Here is a 13964-nt window from a genome sequence, read left to right on the forward strand (position 1 = left end):
TCAGAGATAAGATGTTAAACATATGGAGAACAATGCGAGCTAGAAGGACTCTTTACCATAATGTGTGAATACAGCTGCGTGATTTGTGAACCAAGGAGTAAGAAATATTTATAGAGAGGCATCCACTGAACAGCTGCTTGCTTTGCATAATAAAAAGTCCATTACCCAAATTGCACCGGTGCATCCTCTTGTAACTGCTAATGCATAAAGATGAGAAAGGTGGAATCACAAATAAGAAGCCATGCAAATCCATATCAGTCATCAACAAAACATCAAAACAGAGAGAGAAGTTTGTGTCCACCACTTTGTTCAACTGTGAATTTCAATTGAGACGCAAAGAAAAGTTGATGACAGAGGACAAATAAACTTTATTGGGTCAAAGGAAGGGATGTGAAATGATTAAAAGGCCCTTGCAGCACCTCTACAACCCATCTGTCCACTGCAATCCACCCCTGTCTGCATCCATCCTGGATTACTGCAGTATCAGACGTCCACCTCCTCCATCTTCTTCAGTCCCACGGTGATGCTGTCAGCGTCACCGCTGATCGACCTCCCGCTCACAGCTGACCGGACCTCACAGCACAGCTTCATCCTCAGTCTCTGTGACAGGCCGAGTTCACCCTTCGAGGCATTTCCTCGGCGTGAGTCCCGCCCGTTAATATTGATGGAAAAATATGCTTTGCGCAACAACAAAAACATTTCATCTTTTTTTTTGTGAGATCAAAGGTTTATAGTGTGGCTTCCCTAAATTAACTTATATACAGTAAATACGGCCTTATACGTCTTTATTTGTGAGTTCTTGTAAAGAGCCTGTGCTGTTAAACGTCTATATATTCTGTTTCTGACATCATGAACTTACATGCAATTCCTCCAAGAGACAATTTCCTAAAAATCGAGAGTTTCTTTTAGTTGCATTTGAGGCAGAGTTGACCTTTACATCGAGGGTGATGTATTAGTCTAGCATGGAAAACTCAGGGATTTCTATCTTAATAAGGTCAAGAATCTACTTGCACTACTGAATTAAGCTGGAGCTGCTGTGTCAGGATGTGGCCGCACCGAAGAGGCAATGGGTGATGAATAATTAACTAACAAATAATACTATATTATTCACAAGAAGGATAAATTGTTCGTCTAGGTCTCAGAGAATGGAGGAATGAGTAGGTAACACTTTAATTTAGACATTTCTCTGCACTTTAACCATCTCTGTGTCTTTAGCAGGCTCTGCCGTCTCCACCCCTTCACACCCATGTCCCATCCTCTGTATTTAACGTTTTGAAATACAAAAAAAGACATAATTTAACAAGCAGCCAGGCTGCAGTTGGGAGGTATTTACAACCCAGTCGCCAGAATAAAATGTTGGTATTGTACGTTTCTGCAAACCACGGATATGGTGAATCTCGATGTTTCTGAACCAAAAATAAGTTTCATATCAACATAAGTGTATATCAACGTTATAGTGTCTCATGATGCTTTTGCTGTTTCGAAATGGCAGTCTCAATTACGTTTAGGTTTAGGCAACAAAACTACTTGGTTAGGTTTAGTAAAAGATCATGTTTTGGGTTAAAATAAGTATGTTTCTTTTGGGTTCACATGGGACACTAACACCGGTCTCTCGTGTTTGAGGCACCCATCCATCCCGATCTCCTCCTTATGCTGACTTACATGGACTTTGATTAAATGTATTTGTGATGTGTCAAACACAAACATAATCCGTGAGAAAAAAACGTTCCCTCAAACGGACCCCAAGATGGCGCATATTCAGCCCAATGAGAATTGCTCGCCCGGCGCATACACCAACAAAGTTTTCTATAGCTTCCAGGTTAACTTCCGGGGTATGCGGCCGACTGAATATGTGCAGTATTGATTCTCCCTACTTGGCCCATAAACTTTACATTGTGATGAGGTCACAGAGAAGAGGAAACTTTTACAAATATAAAACCTCCATGGATCAAAAATTCCTAATGGAAAGATAATGGATGGACAGATGGATAATTGACATTGTTTGCAGTTCAAGGTGTCTCGTAAACAGTTTTACAGACGTCTCTTTTACAATGGCAATACCGCGAGTGGCCGCTAGGAAAAAAAGGCAAAGCTATAGCTGGTAGCTACAAAGATGCAACATTAAAATAACTCTTTTGAGTTGACGAAAGGTGCATTTTTATCACTTGTGGTGGAAGCTAAACGCATCTCCACCTCCTTTCCCTTTGCACCTAACTAACACGTTTGTCCGCAAAGAAAATGCATTTTTAATCAACTCTCCATCAAACTTTCAGATAGCAAATAATGAAATACACATTTTGTCAAACAAACAAAGTATATATCATCATGATGATCATTATGTTATTATTACTTAACTCTTTGTGAGCTTAAATATGTTTTTAATGCTTATAAAGAAGCCCAACTGCCGCAACATGGTTTTATATCTAACAATTTTGGGACCTGCAAACTATATTTAACCTACAAAGGTTAAATATTGAACCACTTTTTGTAGAAAGAGTGTAGAAAGTTAGAAAGTGGAGCAAGTGGGATTTATGTAAATCCTCTTCATGGTAATCTTGGTTCCATCTCTTTCAATTTTGATGATTATCAGTGAAGTTCTTATCAAATATTAAAAGCCCTTCTCTTTGTTCCTCATTTCATCTTTTCCTGCCAGTTACTGTCAGTCTTGTTAATGTGTGACGGGAGATTTGTAGGCATATTAAATCAAATGTAATATAAAACATTAATAAATGTGTTTAGGGTTTTGCCCTCAAAGCGGATCCACGTTTCATTTATTTGGATGTTTCAAACAATCGAGCAGGACAATTTAACAGAGGGAAACTGGGATTGTGATCTGTCTGTGATCATTGTAACTCCTGTTATTATGTCCTCACAAAGCGTTTCCAGTAATCCTCCCACCGCTGTGGTTGTTGTTTATCATTTGAGGCACCAACAACATCCTCTGTTCGGCCTTCATTTATAAAAAAAAAAAAAAGCTTAACCCAAGGTGAGGGTGAGAGCATTGGTGTGTGTCGTGTATTATTATGTCTTGTGTGTGTGTGAGCGCCATTGTCAGCTTGTGATTCAAACAAACATGTATGCAGGACGACAACAGAGCCAGTCAGAGTGAATAGAGGAAGAGGAAATTGGAAGTGAGTTTCCACACCTGCGTCTTTTTGGCCAACACACATACATTTTATATTAGAAATATGCACATATTTTACACATTTTTGTGTGTATATATATATATATATATATTCTCCCTTTAGTTCTACTTTTATATACTTTGTTCAATTTTATTTCATTATCTGCTACAACTGCTTTCATTTTGCAATCTATTATATACTGGCAGTCAAGCTGAACCTCGAAACCTTGAAACGTCGCTTTGTTATCTGTGAACAATCGGAAATGATCAAGCACATTGTATTGGGTTTGAATGGGGATTAGAAAGTCTGCAGGCAGTTTTCATTAGTTGTTCAGCTACGCAGCAGAGATACAAAAGAGGGCAGCGATAGCAACACAACTAGAGATGAGATTTGAATCAATGTGGTTGGAAACTAACATCGAGATCTTGCTGTTTAGGATTTTCCTGCCAAGATGTATCTAGCTTGATGCTTCTCCATGTTGCGACAGATTGTAATTATTGTGCAGAACTACTGCTGTCAATCACATTCATGTGGGGGGCTCGCAGCCCTCAGGCTTCTTTCTTAACATCATCCAAAGACCAAAGAAATACTCCATACAGTTTTTGGCAAATTTTTCAATCAATACGGTTTTATCTGATCTGCTGCAATCAGTGTGCAAACTGAAGAGTCCCTTCCAATTACTCCAGGCTGCCCTCTGGCTGATGCTCCCAGCCAAAAGACCAGCCTGGTGATGCACGTAACTCACATGCTGACATTTCTCGAAGACAGATACATTACATAAAAGCCGTTTCTCCCTACTGTATATGGCTTTATATCTCAGCTTTTGTTTGGTTTACAAAAGAAAATACACTTCGCTCTAGGCAGTTGGCTCTGTGGCGAGTTTTTGGGTGTCAGTAATGGAGGCGCGCGTTTATGTTTATGAGTGCCAAACCTCAACATCCAGCGTTCAGCGTGGTCTGGAGGCTTAGGATAAGCTCTCTTTGCTCAAAGGCTCCTCATGTCTCAAGGGCTAGTTTGCACTTTGGCTTCTGTGCTGTTTGGCAATGGAGATGTACTGTAAATTATATCGGAGGCGACAGCGATCACGTTGACAGCCAACTTGATTTTCTCTGTGGTGAGGTATGGAAGAGCAGCCTGCCAGCTGTGGTACAGCCACTCGGCTGTCATTTCTTTATATTCTAGCTATACGTTCTCATTTATGTTTGTCTCTGCGAGCACCAAACACACAGACAAAACCAGCGATGGAAAGTAACCAAGAATATCCACTCAAGTAAGTTCAATTCTGAGGTACGTTAACTTGAGTATTTAAATTTAATGTAACATGACCACAATTGTTCCCTAAACCTTATTCACGTTTTTATTATCGTATTGTCCCCTAACGATAACAAAGTACTTTTAAAGGTGCAGTGCGTAGGATTTAGCAGTATCTAGTGGTGTGGTTGCAGATTGCAATCGAGTACCCCTCCGCTCACTCTTCCCTTTCCAAGACTGCGGTAATGTGAGCTGCCAAGTGCAAAACTGTGGTAAGGCCGTTCGCCTCTTTCAGAGATCAACCTTACCATAATAACACTACTCCCCAAAGCGGACTTGCAGAGGGTAGGCTAAAGGCAATCGTGAGTGATGTCACATCCATTGGATATTCCCAATAAAAAAATGACTAAAACACATATGTGTAGGAACTCACATACAGTCCCTTTAACAGTGGCTAGTGAATAGCACCTTTGCTTTCATACTTTAAGTAAATGCTGCTGACAATACTTACATAGTTATGCAATACTTTACTCGTAATATAATAAAGTATTTTACAGAGTGGAATTGCTACTTTTGCTCAAGTAAAGGATCTGAGTAGAGAGAGATGACTCCAGTGTGACGGGTAAATTGGCAAAACACACAAACGCAAACTGCATTGACTTGATAAGCAATCTGTGCCTGAATGGTGGAATGACGGCAGCATCTCCTCAAGGACAAACACAGAGCCTCTTTTCACCTGTTTAATTCACTGTCAGGGTGCGCTCGGCAATCATGAAAGCATCCGACTGCTGATGCAAGAGGGAAGAAAGTGTGAGCTTTATGGTTTTTGTATCAATAAAGTATGGCTGACATCAGTAGTACTGTAAGTGACCCAATAGAAAGACAGCATGAGATTGATCTGCAATCAGCACAAGATGCTTTTAAATGCCTAACTGTCCCGATGAGATGAATGTATCTGTCACTTTAAAAATGATGCCTAAATAATGGGAGCGAAGTGACTGTACCAAAGTCAGTGTCACTGTATCCTCCTCTACGCCAAAATTCATCAGTTCCTCCAGGTCCATCTGAGGCCGTCTCCGACGGCGAGCTCCTCCTCACTCGCACCTCCCAGAGGGGAAATTAGCTCGGCTGAATGCCATTTCACACCGAGACCTCACCTTCGCCCCCGTGTAATCATTGTGTTTCTGGAGTGTAAAATGGTTATGGCCTTCAACTGTAATTGGAAGACCTGGGGTTTCACAATGTCTGGAGGGGGAAAAGTGAAAATATCAGCCGAGGAAAATATCCCTGATGCTCAAAAATCCTTACAGCTAAGTGTTAAAGAAGTGCTACATAAATGATACAGGTTATATTTTCAAATCTGACCAGTTGTGCTACAGTTATAGGCCATCCATGCTCCCATTTAGTGTTTATTCGGGTCCAGGTCGTGTTGGCTCCAGGCAAAGCCATGTGGTCCTCTTGCTCTTGAGGGATTTCGAGGCGTTTCCAGGCCAGATGGGACACATAATCCCTCCAATGTGTTCTGGATCTTCTCCCAGTTGATCGTGCTCAGAATACTTTCACAGGAAGGCGTCCGTGAAGCTTTCTAACCAGATACTCAGACCACCACCAGACTGCCGTGCATGCTAGCAGCTCTAGGGATTGCAGTCCGTCGGTCCACCTCTTTGTCTGGGAGCATCAACATGTACGCTGCTATACAGACTGCTGGAGGGTTTTTGTGTTGCGCTCCATGTTGCATGTGTTCGTGCTAGCAGGAGGATCTGTACAGAACGCGCTCTGCAAGGACACCTGAAGAGCTGCCATGGCAATCAAAATGAAATTGGTCCATTTCTAAACTTCGCCGCTGAACAAGAGTCATTGTGCTGAAAGTCTTCATTCAACAACTTTCATTTGTCAAAGCCATGACAGTTAAAATGGCAACATTACTGCCCAGAGACTAGTTAAACCACATCTGTGTGAGCAGCTTCTGATTCTCCCAATCACCTGCCAAATGCAAAAACGTATATATCCTCATAATCCTTTACTACATCGTGAAATACTGGCAGGATCACAACACTGCGGTGGGCTGTGCCTCCGTATCCAGGTCGGAAAGTTGCCAACCTGTTGCTGAATTTGATAAAGTGAAAATCTTGCTGTACACTCAGATATTCTCTCAAGCACTGATATGAAATATGACACCTGTTTGCTGTGGGTCAGCTCCACTGGTGAGTAACATTTTCTTAAACTGCAGGGAGTCGTCTAGGAGCAGCCGGCCCGCAGAGATCTGACACAAGAGGAAAAATGACTCGAGACTGCAGGCTTTGTAAAATACAAAGAACTTTTGGATTTAAACAATAAATCTGAATCTGACCTTAATGTTTTGCCCTGACAGCCGAAGTTGAGCCGCCAGCACACTGGTATTGACCTTTTTTAGACCGTCTCAATCAGTCAGTGTTGGTCTGTTTTAGTTCACCTAAAATGGGTCTCTAACTTGTTTCACAGTGATTGTTTTCAATCAATAAATCAAATCAATGCAGCAAAAATAATGTACGAAAAGAGTTATTATTTGAGGTAGCATATTTATGGCTGCTATCCAAGCTGAAACTTCTACATTATGTTATAGTGTAACAAAATATTATTTAATTGTGATCTCAATTGTGAAATATCTCAACAACTACAGGATGGATTGGTGTGAAATTTGGTACAGACATTCATGCCCTCCTTTGGATTAATTAATTAGTTAGTAATTAGTTTCTATCCAGCGTCACCATCAGGTTGTGCTTTGCTTTATGAACAAATACCATTACCATTAGCAAATGCTATCATGCTAACAAGGTAAACAAATATGGTGGTAAACATTAGGGTTCCCATCCATACCTATACATAGTCAGAGCAGGCTCAGGTCCAGGGAATGGCTCGTGTGCCACAGGCCCGTCCACACCTGGTTCTTGGCTTCATTATTTTTTTAATTGCTGGATTTTTGGATGGAAGGGTTGAAGGTCCAAGTAAAAACACGGACAACTCCCAGACTGGACAACGCCGCGGTAGCAACCTGTCAATCACAAGGTAGCCACGCCCTAAAGCGTACCCTGCTTTATGGTCTATTTGACTCTAAATGGGATCATAATTTACTAAATGAACATCATGCTGTATTGAAGAAGACTTGAAACTAGCGATTGAGACCATAAACTCATGTTTGCAATGTTTACTGAGGTAATAAATCAAGTGAGAAGTAGGCTCATTTTCTCATAGACTTCTATACAATCATGACTTCTCTTTGCAACCAGAGGAGTCGCCCCCTGCTGGCTATTAGAGGGAATGCAAGTTTAATGCATTTCTGCATTGGCTTCACTTTTCAGACCTGGAGGTTACCCACTGCTGCTGTCTAGCATGGCTGTAGACTTTTACTCTTGTTTGTGTATCTTTCTTCTTCAGTTAAATGTCTGTGAATGTCCTGAAAACATTTTTGTGTATTATTCCTAAAACAAATGAGGCACCCATCTGAGTCAACAACTATTAACATAATCCTGCTCATCATAATATTGGGTTGAGGCAATATCATTTCCCTTCAAGACATGTTGAGAAGAGAAAAAAACAGTCTGATGTGGTATTTTCCTCTGAGCCAAATCATCAGTCATGCACAGCCTCCAGAAGCAAATCATCCACATGAAGTGATTTTTTTCATGGAGTGATGCCGTCCGGTCTCTAACACAAAGCATGACGCTTCAGAAGGAGAATAAGTGGAAGCATTATATTGCTGTGAAGCGTTTGCTGCCTCTTCAGTGTCAAACCCGCAGAGTGAATTACCTCTAGCTGTACGAATCTGCATCTATAGCATGCACCATGAGTAGTGTGTGATGTTGCGTCATACCGGATGATAGTCCATCATTTTAAAGTTTTCTGTTTTGAGCGGAGATGACACAATATGCTTATGGGACTGTCTGGTATAATTACATCACTGCTGGGAGTATAGCGGGTCATCCCAGGCTGTCCGGGGAAACTAACAAAAAAGAAAGAAATAAAAGAAATAGTCACAATTTCGACTGCGGGCATGTTGAGCCCCGGCCACAGACAGCTGGTGCGAGCTAAAGGCTCCGTGAATACATTTACAGAGAGACATTTATACTCTCTGAACTGAAAATGAACCTTGCCTGTGTTTGCCTGCAGCTTCAGTGCTGTCAGTCATAGTTTTGATCCTGAGAATCGATGCTGTTCACCGGCAGTATAGCTCATTGATTAAAAAAAAAACATCTATTTACACTCAATTAATATGCAGAATAAAATCAAACTACAGCTGTCATACACCAGGCAACACGTCCAGGGTGTATCCTTGCCTGGTGCATGCTGGGAGGGCAGTGTGTTTAAAGTGTTTAGTCATACTTTGTCTTCCTATCATGCGAGTACGATGAGTAACTGAAAGTCTACAGGGTTTAAGGTTTTCCTTCCTCTGTTTCTTGCAATAATGACAAATGAATATTACGTCTGTTGTCCTTGTGCAGAGGGAAAATGGATAGTGGCAATAAATAAATGGATAGTGGCAATAACTTTTCTGTAAAACAAAAATTACACATGAAGCATTCATTTGTTTGTTGCATGAAATAATTTGGTTTTAAACTACATCAATTATCAAGTATAATATAAGAATTAATACCTGATGTGTGAATGACTTTATTTAGATTTTATCCATGTTATTTAGCACACGTGAAGCACCATTTTACATGTAGAAAATTATAGTATAGTATAAACTATAAGAAAATGTTATTTCCGAACATTAATATGTGATGAATTTGCATTATACCGTAGAGGAACATGCACTTTTCAGACAGGTGAAATGTAAGAAATCGCAAGTGAAACACCATTTTCACATACAGGCACATGTGGCATTTCTTTTTAGATATTTCACATGTCAAATGTAACACAGTTTCACGTGTAATATCACTTAATTTAACAAACTGTTTATTACCTTTTCCAGTTTTTTTCAACATTGTAAATCCCCCCACTTCAAGATCCTCTAGATGAAATGTGATTTAGAAAAGTAATAAATTACACACAGCTAGATCAAAGACGGCTGGAGAGGAAAAACAAAAAAAACTAACAGTGACTAACAATTATTTTCATTATCGCTTAGTTTCTTGATTAGTCATTTTATAGTTTTCTCTATAAAATGCCCATTATAATTCAGCAAAGTCCAAGGTGAGGTCATGAAATGTCTTGTTTTGTCCTACCAACCAGTCCCAAAACTATCATATATGACAAAGAAAAGCAGCAAATCTTCCCATTTGAGAAGCTGGAGCCAGCGAATGTTTGGATATTCCAACACACTCCAAAAAGAGAGAGTGCTAATTTGAATGGGTTCGCTCCATCTGAAAGCGAAGGTTAACTAATTGCATGAATAAACATGTTTTAATAATGCCAGGGTTTCGCCATGTCAGTCAAGTGTATTGATTTAGTGTCTGCAAGGTTGTTGACCGAGACCTCGACAGCACCTCGATAGCTTAATTAGAGAGACTGGATTTAAGGGTTCACCTGATCCAATGAATAAACTCACCTCTAAATTATTCCGACACCACCTCACCTCATCTCTCCAACTCCAGCAGAGAAAATCAATATTTAAAAAAAAAAAATCTTCTTCTTTATTAGGGGCAAGTTTGGAAAGAAAACTAAGATAAGGTAAAGTAAAGCATTAAAACTGTAAAAATAAAGATTGTAACTAGTTTAATTGGTAAATGTCAAGCTGTCAGTGGCTTTCTGACACCAGTATCACTCACTGTTTGGTGCTGTGCAGCCCCAGTGATCACACATACTGGTCTTTCATCTTCACACCAATCGGATTAGAGTGATTGCATCATAAATCAATATTGTTTTGGTGCCGGAGAACAGACTGAACACAGCGGATGGCTTTTTTTAAACATCCTCCTGGGCCACCTGTAGACAAACACTCTGCTAGTTTCTTGTCTTGTCTCTCCACATGTGTCATTCTCTCTATTCATTATCTTCAACTGAACTTTTTCTATTACCTTCTGGAAGCCAGATTAATTTAATTGAAATTCAGAGGTGTCTGTCTGTCTGTCTGTCTGTCAGGTTCTGCATTTCTTTCAAAAGGCTCCATCGCTGCAGCAGCAGCAGAATAAAAAGCATTGAGTTACCATGACCGACCTACGGCCAGAATTAAACACAGGATATCAATGATGCCATGTGTTTTGTGGACACCCATATATTTTTTTTATTTTATGACACTATCTCTTCTCCTCCATCCTTAATTTATTTTATGCTTTCGCCTCACAGCACACGACATACAGCATACAGAGTGGGACAGTGGGACAGAATATTAACTTTGATGCCGGCTCTGCATGAAACAACCAGAACTCATATAAAACTCACGCACACCTTCGTTCAGCACTGCAGAAAACATAAATGAAATGAAATAAATGACTTTTTACAACCTCCTGCTTACACAACAGGTGTCCCAGCCAGATCCAGTTTACTACAGTACACTGAGACACTTCATCATTGTGCACATTGACAGTCATGGACCAGGCGGCTGAATTAGCACATGGCTCCCGCTCTTCACCCATCATCACCATCAGTTACCCCCCAGCTTAACCTGAGGGGCTGGAAGATTGCTTGAGCTATAGCTGTCACTTCAATCGTGGTCAGACAAGAAGATGTGCACTTACTGAATTTACAGCTCCCTGCCTCTGGACCGCACTCATCATTGATTCCTTTCGTTACAAGGTGTAAATGGTGATCATATTTGATGAAAGTTTACAGGGTTTAAAAAAGCTTGCTACTGGACTGGAAATATCCATATCATACAATCAACCCGGTCTCACGGGAAGGCGTATAAATAGCAGGACATTACATAACATTCCACGTGTTAAAGGATGCATTTTAGGCTTTGTCATTTGTACACTACGCAACAAAAATACAGTAACGTCCGCAGTTAGGTTTAGGCAACAAAACCTCTTAGTAAGGTTTAAGGAAAATGTGATGGTTGGGCTTAAAATAAGTACGCAAACTAAGTAAAATACTTATGGAAACAACGTAACATAAGTACGGAAAACACATGACAAACATTGTAACTTAACATAACATGACATGATGTGACATGACAACGTAACGTAACGTTACGTAACTAGCGTAACGTAACGTGACGTGACGTGACGTGACGTGACATAACATAACATAACATAACATAACATAACATAACATGACATACCATGACGTAAGGTAACGCAACGCAATGCAACGCAACGCAACGCAACGCAACGCAACGCAACGCAACGCAACGCAACGCAACGCAATGCAACTTACAAAACACCGGTCTCCTGGTTAAAAGGCATGTGTTTGTTGGACCCATCCAGTCAGTACAGGACTACATGGCGTACAAATGACTCAGCAAAATCAAGAAAAAAAGCGTTCTCATTGCACGCTATGCCTTGCAACATTATCATGTCATTCTTATGTATTTCCGTGCGAACAGGCTGCATTCTATATTAAAGTTGCTTAACCTCAGCTACCCATAAGGATAGCTGTTTAATCATATAACCTATACAGTATAAAAATAGAGTACGTTTATTATAGAAGTTGTACAGAAAAGGGACTCACCAGAGAAGCGACAGCATTGGTTGTGTGTTCAAATGCTTAAAGCAACCTATGATTAAATAAAGTAGCCTCTTGTCTCTGTGTGAATAATGTCTGTCAGAAGCAAAGGCACAAACAGTACAAAGTGTCTGACTTTGATGGAGTGGAGTTTGTGGCAGCTTGTAAGAAAGCAACAAAGACGAACTGACAAAAGACAAAAGGGAGCACAGAGACTAAATGCACAGGGAGAGGAGGGTGATAACGAGGGACGTGTGACAGCAAAGCTGATGAGGAACAGGTGAAACTCAACAGGGCGGGGCAGTCAATCACAGAGGCGGGAAAACACACAAAGGCAGGAAGCAAAACAGACACATGGGGAAAGTGAACTTACAAAATAAAACAGGAAAAAGATTCAGAAAAATCCCAGGACCATCTGTGCGTTCCAATACCCAAACTACTATATTATTTAGTGTGCCAGAAAAATATTTATTATGTCCCAATACATATATGTTAAATGCAGTATGCCAAAAATACCAGGATGTTCTACTACATCCGGTCGCATTTTGCAGTATGCAAGCCAGCATGCTTTTCTGGCTATTCTGACCCACAATCCTCTGCGCAGCGGACATATGAGCAAGAGGGTCAAAGTTCAAGGCACAATGTTATGACAAATTAGTATGTCCCAGTTGTATGCATACTGCATGCAACAGTACATTGCAGCTGCAAAAAAGAAAAAGTATGCGATTTGGAACCTAGTCCACGACATAACCAAACCTGAATACTGAACGATAGAGGTGGCAGATAAAAAAAAAAACACTTTCCGGCTGTCACTTTCCAAAAAACACATTCACAACAATTGGCTACACAAAAACTGGTGAACTTTTGGTTGATATCCTTCTGGTGATGGCCTTGAAGCCAAAAAGCAGAAATGTTTGTAAAGCAAAAATCATATTCCACAGTATGTTACTGCAGATCAAATGAACTTAAGTGCTATACGTCAGCTGGCAGCTTCAGCCACAGCAACGACTTCCTATATAATGCAACAAATTACACAGGTTTGTACATTTACCTTGGGCTGTGCTTCACAGTACACACACACCACCACAGGCACATTACTCCTGTTAGAGCACCCAGGGGAGAAACCTCCCATACAATTACTGCTAAGAGAGTCATTTACCCTTCCCGAACGTCACACACACAACATCACAGCGGGTCAATTACGGAACTATATTTTAAGAAAATGTAATAATCTTCTAAAGCAGGAAACACACATGCATTTGAGGTGGATTTTGCCTGCCACAAACATGTTGTGACTTAAATGTTGATGACGTTTACCAGGAAACGATATATCCAGCTGCTGTTGATCAGTGAAGTCTCATTTTGGACATGTCACACAAACAATACAATTTCCTGCCTAATTATCTGGAACTGTTCTCTCATAGGAAAAACTGCCCACTACACAGGCAGCAGAACCAATGACACGAGTATTTGTAGTAAACATCAATTTACGGATATAAGGTTAATAAGCAGCACTTGGCAATTTGCTCTTTTGCGGTCTGGTGTTTCCCGTTATTAAAGGGGACATATTATGCTCATTTCCAGGTTCATACTTGTATTTTTGGTTTCCACTAGAACATGTTTACATGCTTTAATGTTCAAAAAACACATTATTTTTCTCATACTGTCTGTCTGAATCTACCTGAATTCACCCTCTATCTGAAACGCTCCGTTTTAGCGCCTGTCTCTTTAAGAGCACCCGGGTTCACGGGATATGAACCCCAGTGTCGTGGGTGAAATTCTGATGTCTTTGGACCCATACCGATCCACCCCGACCTCCTCCCTATACGCTGCATTTGTTGCTCTTAATACTTAACAATATTACATATGAATTGATTTTGTGGGATGTATACAAATTACAGTGCATTTACTTTTCTTATAGGTATAGCTACGAACTGTGTATGAGAACAGCCTGCTTATGTCACAGTTTGTGGGTTGGTAGACACTCCAGATACCCAAATGTGTGCG

This window comes from Sebastes umbrosus, chromosome 21 (assembly GCF_015220745.1).
Source record: "Sebastes umbrosus isolate fSebUmb1 chromosome 21, fSebUmb1.pri, whole genome shotgun sequence".
NCBI classification, from domain to species: domain Eukaryota; kingdom Metazoa; phylum Chordata; class Actinopteri; order Perciformes; family Sebastidae; genus Sebastes; species Sebastes umbrosus.